The 18,168-nt window shown below is 37.9% G+C and overlaps 1 protein-coding gene and 1 long non-coding RNA gene across 14 annotated transcripts in view; both read left to right on the plus strand.

Annotated features, from left to right (window-relative positions):
* MAGI2 (membrane associated guanylate kinase, WW and PDZ domain containing 2) overlaps positions 1–18,168 on the plus strand; it is a 1,444,461-nt gene that overhangs the window by 855,208 nt on the left and 571,085 nt on the right. The window lies entirely within an intron of this gene.
* Positions 6,753–16,731, plus strand: LOC134758939 (uncharacterized). The gene is made up of 2 exons (XR_010134718.1): positions 6,753–7,159; positions 16,272–16,731. It is a non-coding gene; the product is annotated as an uncharacterized lncRNA (long non-coding RNA).

Consider the following 18,168-nt stretch of genomic DNA (forward strand, 5'->3'; position numbering starts at 1 on the left):
ACTGCAAGACAAGGAGAAATTTTATACAGCAGTCACTTTAAATATATTTTAAAACTTTATTGATGCCATAAAATTCAAACACTATAAACCTGATTCTTTGTCAAAAGTAGGCCATCATATGCAAAGATACATTGAAGCCATATGTAAAAGAGAAACCAGAGGTAAACCATCATGACATTTTATAGAATATATACACAAATAGCATTTTCAGAACATTCCAAAAACTAGCACACAAGGAAAAACATGTAAGAAAAAATAGTGCAGACACTGGAATACTTATATTCCTCACCTTCTCTCTTCTTTCTTCCTGGTTCTCTCCTTGTATTATCTTTGACTAGTCTCTTTCACCTTTTCTTGTATTTGTGGCTCTGCTTGCCTTCACAAAGTGAGGTTTTGTCAAAAGTAGGCCATCATATGCAAAGAGGCCTCTGGGCAAAGAGGGTCTTAATTCTTTTCCTTCCCAGTCTCCACATACACCGGTCAACTGACCCAGTCTAAAATCTACATCCCTGACTCAGACCTAGTTCTTAGGTCTGAACCCATATACATCCTCCACCTGGATTGACCTTTTTAAAAAACAAACTAAAATTCAACTGAGCACATCACCTTCTCAGAACTTCTGTCCCTCCTGTATACTCAAGCTCAGTAACTATCACAGCCATCTACACAACTGCCCAAGCCAGGAACCTGGGAGTCATCCTTGATTCCCCAGAACATTCAATTAATCATGAGGTCTTTTCAAGTCTACTTTCTGAACACCTCCTTCATGTGCCCCTCTTATCCAATCCCTATGTCCCTGCCATAGTTCATGCAGTCGTCATTTCAGAGATTGCCAACGAGTAGTGTCCTTACCTGTCTTTCTCTCTTGATGCTGGAGTAATCTCTCTAGTGTCCGAATCTAATCCCTACTTTGCTGCTCGAGTACCTCCCGTCACAGTCTCCATAAAATCCTTTGTATGCCAGAGAATTATATGGCCCCATGCCCCCACTGAAAACCACTCACTAACTCCTTCCTTGCAAATACAGATTCCTTGAACTTCCCCTAAAATATTATATTTGTTTACATTTCCATCTCTTTGTGCTTAGATTTCCTTCTGCCCTCCTTCCAGATTCCTCTTAGTGAAATTCCATTCATCTCCAAACAGACTTCAGCATGCTCTGTGTTCTGTGTCCCCGATAGGCTTCATCATAATAATTACAGAATTATAATATTTTGGTTTGGCAGTTTTTTTGTCACTCTACTGGACTTTTAAATCCTGGCACAGTTAATAGCATATAATTACTCAGTGAATCTTTCCTTCATGGAGTGGTTAGATTAAAATGGTTATATTACAGATTTCATTAAATTCTACATGCTAATCAGTGTTACAGCCATGTAATATTTCTCTTTAAGAGGTCATTTTCCGATGTTCACCACCTTAGTGCAAAAATTCTTCTCCACCCAGTTGCCTAAATTAGAATGCTGAGTCACTCTTGACACATCCCTCTCTTGCATCTCCATATCCATTTTATCACCAAGGCCAATCAACATTACTTTTTAAGTATCATTTGAATTCTTCCATTTCTCCTCAGTTCTACCATTGCCATCAACCTAGTCTAAAATGCGCATTTCTTCCCAGACTGCTGCAATCACTCTCCTAAATAGAATCTGGATTCCCTCCACTCCAATTTTCACATTGCATCTAGAGTTATGTTTTGAAAATACGAAGCCAGTCTTATTTCTCTTCCACTGCCACCTCCTCTCACATGCATACAAAGTCCATGGAGCCATGGCTTGGCTTTGCTCTGAGAGCAAGGAAATGGAGGTAATCTTGTTTTCCATTATTGGAAGTATGGATACATAAAATATGAGGGGGATGTATGGGGGTATTACACAACATTCAGAAGCAACAGATTATGCATACTCATAATTACATTAATAGATATTAAGAAAATAGCTCTAAGTAGAAAGAATTAAAAACTAAACAAGATCGATAGCACAATGCCATTTATATGAATTTAAATGTTTTCATGTAAAACAACAATTGGTATTAGCGAGAATATATTGAAACACAGAAATACATTTCTTATACTTCTGGGTGCCTGTTTCCTGCTTCATTTTTCTCCTTAGCACTTAACATCTAACCAACTTATGTTCTACTTACTTATGTCACTATTCTCTAATTTCATTATAAATGTAAGCTTGATAAGGGATTTATGTCTATTTTGTTCACTGCTATTGCTCCAGTTCCTAGAGTAGTGTGTGGCACATAGGAGATGCTCAATATTTGCTTAGTGAATGAATTTCATTTATTACATTAGAACATTTGTCTGGGACGGGAGATAATGGGATTCAGTATGGGGATAAAAGGCGACCAGTAAAGTAATCAAATCAACAAAGGACGGGCAAACCACTTCAAATGAGTTTCAAGACCACCCAGTTCTATTCTAGTTTTATCTATTTCTGGAGCATCATCTCTTCAAATGCCCTCCTTGCCCATCAACATACTTCAGCCACCTGCTCCCAGTTCTTCAAATGCACCATGCTTCTTCCATCTCAGGGCCATCCTACCTACTGTTCTCTTTGTCTAAAGAACTTTCCTGTTCATACTTCCCTGTCCCCAATATTCTTTCCCTACTTAAATCCTACTTATCCTTTTGATACCAGCTCCATGACTGTTTCATCAATAAAATGTTCATGACTCCTTTAGTCTTCAGTGCTGCCAGGGAATCTCATAATCATGTTTCATCAGAATATCTACATATCTTAATTTGTATTGTATGTTTGATTTTATGTTATATTTCATTAGTGCCAATCCCACCAGCCTATCAGCTCTAAAATATGAAGGACAGTTTCTTATTCTGACCATTATTCTAATTCTGGTCCCTACCACAGTACCTGTCATATAGTAGGTATTCAACAAATGTTAGCCATTTGAACAAATAGGTCTCATTGTATAGGTTTCTTGGTAGCCTATAAGAAAATAGAAATATTGGCTGGGCGGGGTGACTCACACCTGTAATCCCAGCACTCTGGGAGGCTGAGGCGGATAAATCACGAGGTCACAAGTTCAAGACCAGCCTGGCCAACATGGTGAAACTCCATCTGTACTAAAGATACAAAAAATTAGCCCGGTGTGGTGGCATGCACCTGTAATCCCAGCTACTCAGGAGACTGAGGCGGGAGAATTGCTTGAACCTGGGAGGCAGAGGTTGCAGTGAGCTGACATCGCGTCATGCACTCCAGCCTGGGTGACAGGGCAAGACTCCATCTCAAAAGAAAATATAAATATTGTCTGCCAGAATATGCCTAGATCAAGAAAGCTTCAAATCTTGAATGTTTTAATCCATTTCAAGGTCACTCTTCTTTCAATGTGGCCTTCATACAGGTCTTGTTGTCTCATCCTAAATGACATCAGAGCTACCAGCCTAGAAAACGTTTCCTCAGGATAGTCATCTAACAGAGCCAGAAAGCAACAGAGATGTTAACTTAAGAGGAACCTGTATTAGGACATCTCCTCTCATTACTTCCTCCTTTAAGAGAAACATGTAAGCTAATTATGTACAAGAAAATTAATGTTTCTTTTGCCTTTGAGCCAGATCCTATTCCTTATGAAGCTCAAAATTTTGTGAAAGATTTTAGTACTTTCCATTATCAGTTTTCTTGGCACTTCTCAGTATTTCTGTCACTTTAATTGAAAAAAATACAAGAGGTCTTTGATGACAAAAAGAATGAGTCCCAACACCTAGCAACCAGTGCCCGGAATTGCTTTTTTATTGTGTAAGGAGCTGGCTTTTTAAAGTCAGGGAGCTAAAGCTTTGATCGTATTTCTCTTAAAGTCACCATTAACTTTCCCCATTATTGTAATTCTTACTTAGTCAATTAACTGTAGCATCTTTCCCAAAGCTGAAATCAAAGAATGAATAAAATCTTATAAACAAAGTCTATGCAATAATATGATGATTTTCTTTTTAAAATGGTTTCTGGCCTATTTGTTGATTAATCTTTTTCTAATAATATATTTGATGGAAAAGGTTTTTCTATTTAAATGATCATAATAAGCATTAAAAGCATTCTATGGGGAGATATTTTTCCCCATTTCACATAATCACATACATGGCTCTTTGCGAATGTGGCCAATCTTACGTACATTACTTTTCTGGCATTTCCTATTCCTTTCATTTGTTTTATTCTGGTAAAAATGCTTTTAAGCTTTTTTTTTATGCTCTTAGATAAAAAGAACATAGCATTTCTACCTCAGTTTTGATATGAAGACTTATTCAAATATTCTCAAGGAATTGGCTTCAAAGTATCCAAGACAAGAAATCTTCTGAAAGAAGAAAAAGAATATTTAATCGGCCGGGTATGGTGGCTCACGCCTGTAATCCCAGCACTTTGGGAGGCCAAGATGGGTGGATCACCTGAGGTCAGAAGTTTGAGACCAGCTTGGCCAACGTGGTGAAACCCCGTCTCTACTAAAAATACAAAAATTAGCTGGGCATGGTGGCGGGCACCTGTAATCCCAGCTACTCAGGAGTCTGAGGTAGGAGAATCGCTTGAACCCGGGAGGCGGATGTTGCAGTCAGCAAAGATCGCACCATTGCAACAAGAGTGAAACAACAAGCCTGTGCAACAAGAATGAAACTCCGTCTCAAAAAAAAAGTACTTAATCTCCTGAAATTATAATGTATGGAGAAACGAGAGTGAAAGAAGAGAAATTGTTCCAGAGCTTGGGCCAGAAAAGCTGAAATAGTAGACTTCTGAAATGCTTAAAACAGTTGGGCAGTAGAACTGTCTATGTAGCTTTGAAATGTGGGGCTCATTCTACTGATGATTCCTCATGTTCAAACCTAATAGACTCAGCTAAGTAGGACTCTGGCTTGCCTGATTCATCATCAAAAGACAAAGGCAGATTTATACCACGTGTCCACTGTACTATGTGCTGATGGAAACCACCCCAAATGATATACAAGCCGTCCAAACTTAGTGTTTTCTGTGAATAATTATTATTTTTTGTTTCTTTGCAATATAAATACCTCAAAATCTGTTACTATGTCTCATAAGTTACATTGCAAAGTGTACAGATTTGGACTTCTTTGATTTGTAAAAGTTGTGGAGTGTGGTAATTTTTTTAATCCTTGCCTAAAACATTGAGCCATCGAATTACCCACAAAGCTCACAAATTCCTCTATCCTCCAGTAGAAATACAAAATTTGAGTACCTTATAAAAATGCCCGTAAATACTGAAAGGAAACAGGATTTTTGCAATATCTCAAACAACCAAAATTTCCTGAGGTAAGGCAGACAGGAATTCTAAGACTTAAGACTTTTTATATGAAATATACAACATACTGATTCTCAGAATGCGAAGTTCAGAAAGAATGCTAAGAACATTCTTATGAAGAAAAAAATTACAAGTGATTACCAAATAAGTCACATTTTCAAATCTTTGGGACCCATTTCCAGCCTCATTTTTTTTCTTAGCACTTAACATCTAACCAACTTGTGTTCTACTTTCTTATGTCATTATTCTCTAACTTCTTCATTATAAATGTACACTTGGTAAGGGATTTATGTTCATTTTGTTCACTGCTGTTTCTCCAGTCCCTAGAATAGTGTGTGGCACATAGAAGGTACCCAATAACCATGGAGGGACCAACCACTAAGAGGAATATTTAGTGTATTGAAAATACACATTTGTTTTACTCTAAAATGTGAGAGGGGTGAATCAGATCCAAGGTTAGGCTCACATCTTTCTGTATATTGTCAGATAAATGTATTTTACTTTATTTTTATGTTGACAAAATAACATATTTTTAAAAGTTAAGTAGCACAAAAAGGCTTATATTTAATAACAAGAGTGCCCCACTGCACCTGTCACCAACCCACATGCTCCTTTGAGGCAATCATTTTCAACTTCCTTAGCAATTTATTCTGAAATACAGTTCACATTTTAAAAGTAATTTTATACTACTATTTGTTGATTTATCAATTTTAGACATTTCACTTTGATTTCTAACCTGATTCCTAATCTAATGAATATTTAGCTCTCCTTTCCATACATGCACCCACACACACACACACCTCCCCTCATGTGTAATCACAGTTTTTATTAAATTCACCAATGCTTTAATCATAATTATGTAAATATTATTCACTCCAGTGTGCTATCGTTTTATATGCCCTTTTCCCCTGTGAATTAATAGTTGCCTCATTTTTCTATTTGCTTAATTTTCTAATTATGTATTGCCACATTTCCCAAATGCATCGATAATCTTTAAAATGCTAGTGAATGCTATTTTCTGCACAAACACATAGGATAATTTATAAGTTATTTTTCCCCTTCTTACTTCAATCTGTTAATCATTTTTTGTATGGCATCATATTTTTATTTCATGGATAGAATATCTATATTTTAAACCTTTTTTTGCTAACTGTATGCAGGCTCTAGATTTCAGCTTTTTATTTTTGGTAAGTCTAGTTAACTCTCCATCTATATGTCTTCTTCTAAAATTGTGTTATTCTTGATTTGCTATTCTCTCCTATTTTCTTTCTGATTCTTTATTCCATTATTTAAAAATTCCTTCATTACCATTTTAGTAGGGCTTTGGAGACAGGAGAGGGGATAAAAATGTGTTTAATTCTTTATGTATTTAGGTAAATTTAAAAGATTATTAAGATAATCACATTTTTTGAAACTTATGGAGATATTTACAAAAAGGTATCCAATTTTATTGGTTTTTAAGAAAAAAAGACCAAGAACAAACATTTTACAAGGTCAGCTAGGCATTGAAGAGTGAGAGTGGAATGTTGGGTGTATAAGCATTCTGCTTAAAGGGTTTGATTCATTCCTCAAGTTCTATGGATACAGGAAGAGGCACCATTCCAAAGTTCATACGAAAGGTTCTCTCTGGCAAATGCAGAATTCAGAGAGAAGATGACCTGTGACATCCCCAGATAGGAGTGACAAGCAGCAGAGTGAGGTCTTATTCTCCTGGTAGGCATAGATAACCTGGCCATTCTGGGCACCTCCCTAGTACCTTGCTGGGGAAGGACTCAAGATACCAAATTAGGGGAGAACCTGAGACCTAGTGCAGGAAATAATTGAAGTCAGACAAGGCACATTGCAATAGTCTTTCCAAAGCCAGAGGTTCCAAATGACTACCTCTGACTTCACAGGTCAGTGTTATTGTTCAGTGGAAGAGTAGAGTGAAAGAGATACATTGTTTTGATACCAATGAAATTTTTTAAGAAATCGGTATTTCTGGCTTTCAAAAAATTTTCTGTTAATCCGAACTTGCCTATTTTATTCATCCTGGCTTTTCTTAGCTCCGGGACTCTGGGTATGGGTATTTCTCACAGAGACTGAAGGATGAACAGATAATCACTCCAACACATTAGGGAGGCTCTGGAAAGTAAACATGGCTTATGTCACATGCTAAATTATGAACGGCTCTTAAAAATAATTGTTATTGTAGTAAGAACACTTGAGATCTATCTTCTTAAAATTTTTAATACGAGTCATAGAAATAATTTTAATGAAGGTGAAAATGTGCCTTTTAAGTATACAAAAATGGAACTGGATAATGAAAAGGCAGGAAATAAGATTGTGTGTGTGTGTATAGAATGGTCATGTGGAAGCCATATGATTCGTTAATTTCTAAAAATTGATTTTTACTTGAACAGATTTTAGTGGTGCCAAAATACAAGGTCACATTCTAGAAGTGCACGTAAATGATAAATCTGCATCTTTATCTCCCTTAAATTTGTTGCATATAAAGTGGTACAGTATTCATAATTATACACAATCTATCTTTTGACCCCAGATATATCCTAAGCTCCAAACCCATGAATCCAATGCCTTCCTGACACATCTGTTTGATGTCCCATAAGCATTCAACTCAGTATGTTTGAAACTAGTTGCTCATCTTCTTCCAAACCTCTCAAGGGATACTTACCTGTCTCCATGAATGGTACCTACTTTCTCAAGCCAGAAACATGTTTACTAACTTTGACTTATTTACTCCAAATAACCTAACACTATATCCTGGTTATACTTACTAAATTATTCCTTAGACCTGTCTACAGTTTCCAGTGTCACCTCCCAGTAGCTTACCTAGTATAGGCAATTAGCATCTTTATCCAAATCAAAGCAACCCCTCCCAATGGGTTTCCTTGATTCATTCTCCATGCTATCACCCAACTGATCTGAGTACTAATCCAATCATTTTATGTCCTTGCTTAAAAATCCTTTGGGGTTCCTTCTAGCCTTAAGAATGAAGTTCAAAATTCTTAAGAGTTTCCTTGGCTGGCTGTCTCTGTAGTGTCACTTCTTTTTCTCTACCTCTTTCCCTTCAATTCCTGGATTTTAATCTACCATCTTTACCTAAATAGGCCATGCCCTCTCATAACTCAAGGTTTTCCTTCTGCCTGGACTCCTCTCATACAGTCTCCTCCTCAGCACCTCCCCGTACCAGACTAACTCCTTTCTCCCACCGTCTAATATATTTCCAGAGCTCCCTTTGCTAATCCCCACTTATTATATTCACCACACTTTATTGCAAGTTTTCATTTATTTATTTCCATGGCCACTAGACTATACAATCCTTGAAAGAATATAGTTATTTTGTTTACAATGATATCCCTAGAGTTTAACATGATATCTTACTCATAAAAAGCATTCCATAAATATATTTTAATTTTTAATTAATGCATAAGCAGATTTAGCTATTTAATGTTGAACCATTCTTCTTTGAGGACCATCTCAGGAAGATAGTTAAGTCCAAAATAATTCAATATTCAGAGGCAGTTTTTAGAATATATTGTTTTTACCTTGTATTGGTGTCATTTACTATAGTGATTACAAAATGAAGAATGTCACATGCCTATTTTTCTTTTATTATTAAATAGACTTATGCAAATTTTACCAAGTAAATCACTCTATGGGAAAAAAAAACAGTTTGCCAGATGTAACAAAGATTCTGGAAATATCGGATTGAAGATTCTACAAGAAACCTTGTAAAGATATATTTAAGCAAAACCAAAATAGCCTGATATTTTAATAGCCTAGTTCCCAAATCCCTACTGCAATAATTGTCAATTTAACTATTAAGAGACCATTTCCCAGGGTCAGTCGCATTCATGGTTAGGTAAAAGTAGGAAGGATAAGGGCAGTTTATGTATCTCGAGAGTCAACCCATATTTAAACCATTTAGTGATGTATAAATGATCTCTGCCTTTCCGTTTATTTCTCTATTTCTTGTTTCATTGCCTGGGCTCTTTCATTGAAATCTTATGGGTTACGAAAACTAGAATTTTTAGCTTTCTGCATGTGGAGTTGAATTGGTTAACCACTTTGTGCCTCTGACTGTATTTCAAGTTAGTCTGGATTAAGTGGGCATTGGGATCCAAATCTAAAATTATTTATGAGATCCCCACCCCAAGGAATTCATTTAATTTACTATTTTTATGTATTTTCACAAAAATTATTATGTATCAAGTATGCTGAGAAGTATACGTTATAATGTTAAATAGAAGTAGCTAAATAGGCATTTCTCAAATTGGAATATGCTCAGAAATAACTCAGTGCTATAGATAAATTTATTGGATCTTATATAACTAGTTAAAGGCAGATATTCTCTTCTGCCAGCATGTTTTTCAAGCTTGTCTTTCTGGTTAGCCTCCCTTCTACCAACAACTTAGGAACAATTCCTACTTAAATAATTTTTTCTCTAACTTTTATTGCATCCTAATAGCCATTTCTCTAATGTGGCAGCTCTCCAACTTTTTTTCCCCACTTCCAAACATGGGAGAGGTATGTGCACATGTGCAACACACCTGTATTTACTCAGATCTGCCTGCCACATAGATTAAAATAGGCTCCGTACAACTCCCTGGGGCTAATTTATGCTCCACTCCAGCTAATTCTTTTATGTGATAGACCCATTCATGTATCTGCTGTGATGCCTCAGCTGAGTACTGTTACACTATTGGACACTGGGTCAAGATGAGGATGTCTTGATGACATTTGGATGACAATCAGGACTCTAGAAGTAATTGGTAAGAAAGAAGAAAAGATACTAGTTTATTCTTTCTCACTAGGCTGTCCTAAGAACTTCCCAAAAGGCATTTAGATATCACCTGGAGTTTGTATTTAAAACTTAAAGCAGTTGAGAATCAAAACTAACAACACCAAGAACCTTCCTACCATGGTGGACCTAATTAATACAGAGCTTTCATGTAAAAAGTATAGGATTTAAAGTAGGAAGACTTGGATCTTAATCCTAGTTTTACTCATTACTAACTCTGAAAGCTCCTTTTGCTCTGTTCCCATCATAGCCCACATCCTTGAAAGCCCTCACCACGTTATATTTTGCATGTTTTTTCCTTCAGGATGGAAGCTCTTGGGGCCAGAGAACTGATGGTGGTCCTCTTGTTGCCCCAGCATCTACCACTGGGTTGACAGTCAATACCTAAATAAAAAGGAACTACACTTCATCTCCAGGGCTCCATTCTTGCTAACAGCTTAACTCTCTAGTGTGGTATCATCCCAATTCTTCCCTCCCTTTCACCTTTCCTTTCTTCCTTCCCTCCCTCCCTCCCTCCCTTCATTCCTTCCCTCCCTCCCTTCCTTCATTTCTTCCCTCCATCCCTCGCTTCCTTCATTCTTTCCCTCCCTCCTTCCCTCCTTCCTTCCCTCCTTCCTTCCTAATATGGATATTTATTGAGCATTTTTTCTGATCTACAAACTGAGGATACAACAGTGAACAAGACAAAGATTCTGTTCTTATGAAGCATATTTTATCATAGGGAAAATTCTCAATTTTGATCCTGATTCATGCATATTTCTTTTGATCTCTATTCATAATCTACCGAAAGAGAGCTGAATTACAAAGACATTCTGGTGTTATACTTCCTTTGTATTGGAAAAACTCTAGGAACAAATAAATTCTCTGACTTCTCACTCTACTCAAGAATATCTTAGTGTCTCTCACCTGTGTGCTTCTGAGAGTCTACCAATACATTCAAAATACCTAAGGTCTCCTGTGCTTCCCAGCATTCTACTCCCCGTAACCCACCAGGCTCTGAGGACCTCATCATACATCCTTCTATTTGCATTTCTTATTCTCCATTGAATTTTGGTTCTATACAGTGAATAAAAATGAAACTAATTCTCATTACGCTGATTGTCATGCCAAAATATGTCTGAACTGAGTGCATGGTTTTCTTCGGAGGAAAGTAGCATAGAAATTAAACGAATTCTTATATTCTAGGTCAAACTCACATTCGATCATAATATCTCTGAAACTTGTTCTTTAGCAGCTTAGGTAGCAGAGGGCAAAACGTGAAGTGCTTTGCTTTTTAAAAGTAATAATTAAACTTGTTAGATGAGAGTGTAAGCAGAAATGGCAGCTAGTTTAAAAAGAAAGATAATTTCAGAAAACAGTACAATTTCTTGAACCTAATTTTATACTGAAGTCAAATACCACTTTAAATTCAGGCACAATTAAATATTTGCCTTTCCATAGGTTATATATTGTCTCACATTCAGATAATTTGTTTTTACTCTGACTCCAAGCAGCATGGCAACAATTTGGGAGAGGAAAGTTGTGGAACATCTTGTCCAAAGTCTCTAGCAAGTGCAATAGCAAAACGTAGTGTTCTGGACCAAAATGAGGGTCAGGCTGCTTATTCCTGTGGCCCAGTAACTAGATGCAGATGAACTTGGAAAGGAGGGAGTTTTTATTTCTGTAACCGGTTACAGAGAAAAGGCCCAGAAAATATTGCCAGACCAACTCAAAATTACAAAGTCTTCCAGACCTTATATACCTTCTAAGCTTTATGTCTGTGTGTAAGTGGGCATTCATCTAAAGACATAATTAATCTATAACTGAGATCTGAGTCCTGAAGACCTTTCTCTGTAGCCTTAGTAAATTTACTTAATGGGACCAAGTGCTGGGGTGATTACCCTTGTTTCCTACTAAATCATGGAGGTTTGGGGAGCTCCTTTAGCCCCCAGTAAAACTTGTTTCATCCTAAACAGGTCCTTTTAAGAATTCCTTTGTTGGCCAGACGTAGTGGCTCACACCTGTAATCCCAACACTTTGGGAGGCCGAGGCAGGCAGATCACGAGGTCAAGAGATCAAGACCATCCTGGCCAACATGGTGAAACCCCGTCTCTACTAAAAATACAAAAATTAGCTGGGCATGGTGGTGCTTGCCTGTAATCCCAGCTACTCAGGAGGCTGAGGCAGAAGAATCACTTGAACCCGGGAGGCAGAGTTTGCAGTGAGCCAAGATCACACCACTGCATGCCAGCCTGGCAACAGAGCAAGACTCTGTCTCAAAAAAAAAAAAAAAAAAAAAAATAGAATTCCTTTGTTATCTTGTCATGCTTCAAGGCCCGGAAAAAGCCTGGACAAAACTCTTGGTGGGCTTTTGTTACATTCCAGCCTTTGTATAAAGTCACTGGCTCTTTCAGCTTTTAATAGTTAATCACTCAGTCAGTGCTGAAATAGTTGTTACAGAGGCCTGTGTTAGTGAGACCTGGCCTTCCACAGTAGCAGAGAATAGGAACTAAACTGTAGAATTGGACAACATTATCTTAACAAATGACAAGCTTCTGCCAAAGCTATATAGTTCCAGCAAACTGAGAGCAGCTTCAACATTCTGAGGAGTATCAAAGAGGACGAGACAGAAATGTGAAGTGGGATATAGGTTGGTTGAAGGAGATGGTGTTGACTAGGTACATTCCTACAGGATGATTTAAGCCAGGCACTACCAAACATCTGTGAGCATGTTAAAAATGCATTTTCTCAATACCCCCTCACTGTAAACCCTTGAATGTGATATGTTTGGGAGTTGAAATTGAGAATATGTATCTTTAACAAGAGCAGCTTCCCTAAGCTAACATTTCAGAACCACAGTTTTAACACATCTATTCTAAAGCTATATTGACCAAAAAAGAACAAAAGTTCCCGTACCTTGGACAATTTTTAGTCAAATGGAAGTATGGAAGTTTGGGGATTATATAAGAACTTGAATTTTTTTAAATGCCAATGTATGAAAAATGTCTCTGCTTACTCCAACGCAAGTATCTTTTGCTTTCATGTTGTACTCAGAGACACCAAGCCCCAAATAATATTTTTTGCACTCTTCATCCCATCTGGAAGACAAATAAGAGTTAGTCATTTTCAGACAAAAATTAATGGAAGAGCTATAAGATGCACAGTGTGGATGCTTCCTTCTTGGTTAACAAGACATTCTACTTCTGAAACAAGAAGCCCAGTCGAGTTTCCCATGTAGGTTCTCCCTGCCTTCCGTCTCATCTTCCTCTGGTCCACTACTGCCACCAGACCCATGTGTCACAAATGCCACCCCAATCTTGCTACTCTGCGTTTCAAACTGTCAGTAGTTTCTAATTGCTTTTTTTTGAGACGGAGTCACGCTCTGTCGCCCAGGCTGGAGTGCAGTAGTGCGATCTCAGCTCACTGCAAGCTCCGCCTCCCGGGTTCACGCCATTCTCCTGCCTCAGCCTCCCGAGTAGCTGGGACTACAGGCGCCCGCCACCAAGCGCGGCTAATTTTTTGTATTTTTAGTAGAGACAGGGTTTCACCGTGTTACCCAGGATGGTCTCGATCTCCTGACCTCGTGATCCGCCCTCATCTAATTGCTTTAAAAAAAAGAAGAAAGAGAAAAAAAAAAAATCAGGGGCCAGGTGCGGTGGTTCACGGCCGTAATCCTAGCAATTTGGGAGGCTAGGCTTTGAGCTCAGGAGTTAGAGACCAGCTTGGGTGATGTAATGAAACTCCATCTCTACAAAAAATACAAAAATGCTTGGTGTGGTGGCAGGTACCTGTGATCCAGCTACTCGCAAGGCTGAGGCTGCAGAATTGCTTGAGCCCGGGAGGTGGAGGTTGCAGTAAGCTAAGATTGCACCACTGCCCTCCAGCCTGGGCAAAAGAGCGAGACCCTGTCTCAAAAAAAAAAAAAAAGGAGAATCAGTAATTTTTCGAAGGGCATGCAAGGGCTTTTACAATGTGTACAGTCTGTGCTCTATCCTCCCCAGTGTGCCTGCTTTCCCAGGTCTCCAAATCATGGACACGCATTCCCTCCCCTGACAGTTCATGCAAATATGCATCTGTTCATTGCTTAGACAAATAGAGTGCTGTAATATCATTACATTTCCTGTGTAAGTTTTAAGTTTTTCTCTTCTTTCTAATTGATTTTTTCTACCGTCACTCTTTGCCTTTGTTGTATCTTTATTGTTTTCTTTCAAATGCTCCATCATATAATATGTTCAATAAAATTCCTTATTTTTTTCAAATACTGCCCTTTTAGGGCCTTCTATCCCCTTGCTCTAATCACATCTATGGCTGCTTTTGTGCTAACCCAGGAGAGCAGAGCAGTTGGGACAAATACTGAATGGCCTACAGAGCTTGCACTATTTGCTCTCTGGTCCTTTACAGAAAAAAAAAAAAAAAATAGTCTACTATTTACTCTCTGGTCCTTTACGGAAAAAAATGTTTGCTGACTCCTGGTCCTGGCGCTCTGAAATATCACAACAATACCTATATAGAGAATACTTTTTAAAAATATATTTGTTTCAGATATGCAATGAAATCTCTCCATTTGAAGATGTGCTTTTAGCACCGGAAAATGCTATATTTAAAAGATTTCTTTGCAACTTTCTTTCCTTGTGTTCCCTGTTCTGTCTGGAACCCCTGTTAGTGAGATGTGATCTTTCTGGACTACTCCTCTGAGTCACCTGTCCTCCCTCATATTTCTTTTCTCTTTATCCCTGCACTCCTCAATATAAGGAATTTCCTTGTTCTTGTCACACAACTCTTTAATAAAATGTCTTTACATTTTTTCCATCAGATTTTTTAAAAAAGTTTTCAAGAGTCTTCTCTTATGCTGCAGCTTTTATTGTTTGTAACATCTTGCTCTTCTTATATTTTTGTGACTGATTCTTATGTTCTTATCTTGGTCTTTCCCTTTTATGTTTTAGGTTTTTATGAAAAGAAGGTTTATTCCTTATAGCCTATTTACATTTGGGAATGAAGCAATAGAGACATTGACTGTGATCTCTGTGTACACATTGATGGCCTCATTTTAGGGAGTGGGTGAGAAGCCAGACTCAATTTTTCAAGCCCCAAATGCTTCCATTAGGAGAGGTTTACCCATATTCCAACTCTGAGACTACCTTCCTAATTCTGATCACGGAGGCCTGTTTATTTGTTTGTTTCCTTAGCTAGAGGCTACGTGGACGGTAGGGCTCCGCCATTGGCATCATATATCATCCTGACCTCATTTACACAGTGTCTCTGAGTCCCAAGCCTCTGGTGTTCTGGGGAATAGAGTACTCCCCCCACCTCCGGCTTGGATTCATCCCTTTCTCAATATATTCTTGTCTACAGCTAGATGTGGCTACATTAGATACCACTGCATCAATTTCACCTTCAGTATTTTAATGAGATCTCTAACCCGCTCTTGTTTATTGCTGTAGGTTAAAACCTTTTATAATCCCTTGTGGCTTTCTCAATGAGGTCTGTTTCAGGAAGGAGAAGAGATACAGTCAATATGACTTCTTGAAATAGAATTGCTGGATCTCTCTTGATAATCATGTAAAATCTCCCAAAGCATTTCCTATGTGCTGCTCTCATGGTGTTTATTTTTTCTTCCTCGTGTTCCATTTATTCATATACATATTTTATTTCCTCTCTAGACCATAATCTCTTTGGAGTCTAGATAAATCTAGGCATGTATAGTACTCTCTTTAATAATATTTGTCAAAGGAATAAATTAATAAATATACAGAGGAAAGTCAGAGGGAGGACTCTCTGACAGAGACTGCTATTTGGCTAGCGTATTGCAATCTAAGTACCATTCATCTTTACCTTTTTCTCAGAAATACAAGTGACCCCAAATCCTAGCAATATCCCCACCTTTGGAACTACTTTAGGGAAAGGAAAGTAAATTGCATTGCTCCAAAAGGGTATCTCAAGAGTTTTCTTTATTTTATATGGTTAACCTGTAGTAGAATCAGTCACCACAGTTTTTCCCCTTTGGTTTAAGTACCACACAGACCAATACAAAAGGTATTTCCTAGAGGAAAGAGAGAAAAGGTAAGTGGCTTGAATGGTTTTCCTGTGGCTTCTACAGTGACAACCCACGTGACTAGCAAAAAGCATTTGTACTGATTTTAGTTATAAGGAAAACCAACCATGATAAGCAATAGGAACATTGATTTTTAGGTGTACTTATCTGGTCTTTCCCTTTTATGTTTTAGGTTTTTATATTTTAGTTTATTCACAGCCAGCACACCTACATTGCTATTCCACAAATGCCTGAAGCTAAATGTGAAAAATTTTCCCAGTGTCCTGGGATCACCAAGGGACAAAGCTGTGGAATTTGTAAAGATGACCCAAGCTCCTGGAGTTATGCCAGTCACCCTTGATGAGACTGGAGATCAGCTCCAGGACCAAACTGTTGTTTTAAAACCCTCCACACCAGAGGTCACAAGAAGCCAATCTCATAGCATGGAGAAGAAGGCAGAATTAGCGTTCCAGTGCACTCAGCTCCTCAGTGACTTGTGCTTGGATGGCTGAAGCTTCAAATTGCTATGCTAAATACATCAAGTAATTCACATAGGTAATAAATTTAGGAACACAACAGTCTTCCTGCAAAACTACTCTCTCTTCTGCCTCTCCCTAAGAAAGAAAAATATAATTTCAACTTTGTCTTCTCTCTTTAAATTGTTCATCATTGCTTTAGGGTACACAAGCAAATGTTTGTTTTATTCCTGATCTCAATTTACACTGTTTTCTGAACTCCAGTTTCATAGCAGTTTGTCAATATTATCTTTCCAAAGGAACCAAGCAAACTGCCAGAATGCATTTCTAATGGCCTCCTGGTGGTAATTAAAATGTCATTTATGAAATAATAACCTGCTTTTTGTACCTGACTTGAAGTAACTGCTCAGTTTTACTTAGACTGCATTACTCTTTCCATATTGAAGACCTATATTTAAAGTAATCTAAGAATGCTATATTTCTTGAAGTGTAATAAAACCCCAGCAAATTTGACATGTACCCTTTCTACCATGGCTACGTGCATGGAGTATTTACAATGCAATTTAGATCACACCTGGTATCGCTTCTCGGCCTTTTGGCTAAGATCAAGTGTAGATCACACCTGGTATCTTTGGGGCTCTATTCTTCCCCGCCACACCTCTCACTCAGGGAATTAGGGTCGGAAAGCAGATTCAACAAATTATCTTAATATGACCATCAGGAAAATCTCATCCTAATCATAGAGTGGAGTGGTAATATAGGATAGCAGTTGTTTGAGAGGAAATATGGCATAGCAGTTATGTGCATAGACTCCAGAGCCAGGCTGGCTGGGTCCAAATCCCAAATCCATCACTTATCAACCATGTACATTCTGGACAAGCTGTTTAGCTTCTCTGTGTTCAGTTTATCTGCAAGATGTTGAGAATGGTACTTCCCTCACTGGGGTTTTGTGAGTTAATTTATGTAAAATTCTTACATTAGTTAGTGCCTGCCACATAATCAGCACCGTGTAAGTGTGAAACATGATGTTGGTGATGATGATGATGATGAAACGTAGATTTGCTTGGTGAATTTTTGAGTATCTACTTCAAAACATTTATGGCCAGACCGTCAAATTACCAGGAAACAGCTCTGTGATAGGCTAGGAGTTTGGGAAAACAATAACAATTCTTTTTGAGATAAACCACATAGGAATCCTGGTTTAAGAAATCACTGGTGTGGCCTTCTGGGCTGAGCCCTTTCCTGATAGTTAAGAAGCTTGGGAATTCCTACTTGTTCAGTTCCTGACAGTGGGCAAGTCATTTATCCTCTTGAACCTCTATTTCTTTATTTGTAAAATGAAGATAGTGTATTAGATGAATTCGGAGGTGCTTTTCAGCTCTAAAATCCTATCTTTTTAATCAGCTGTTTGTAAATCTGATCACATTTGGAGCACACTGGGAAAAACTTGCCACTTTAAAAAGTACAATGTGACAACTGGGAAAGTGCTTTATTATGGCAAATTCTCCCTGTTGATTCTAGCTTGTTAATGTGGCTGCTCAAAACCCAAGTTTATTCACAGCCAGCACACCTACATTGCTTTTCCACAAATGCCTGAAGCTGGAAGTAAGAGGC

The sequence above is a fragment of the Gorilla gorilla genome, chromosome 6, assembly GCF_029281585.2.
Source record: "Gorilla gorilla gorilla isolate KB3781 chromosome 6, NHGRI_mGorGor1-v2.1_pri, whole genome shotgun sequence".
NCBI lineage: Eukaryota > Metazoa > Chordata > Mammalia > Primates > Hominidae > Gorilla > Gorilla gorilla.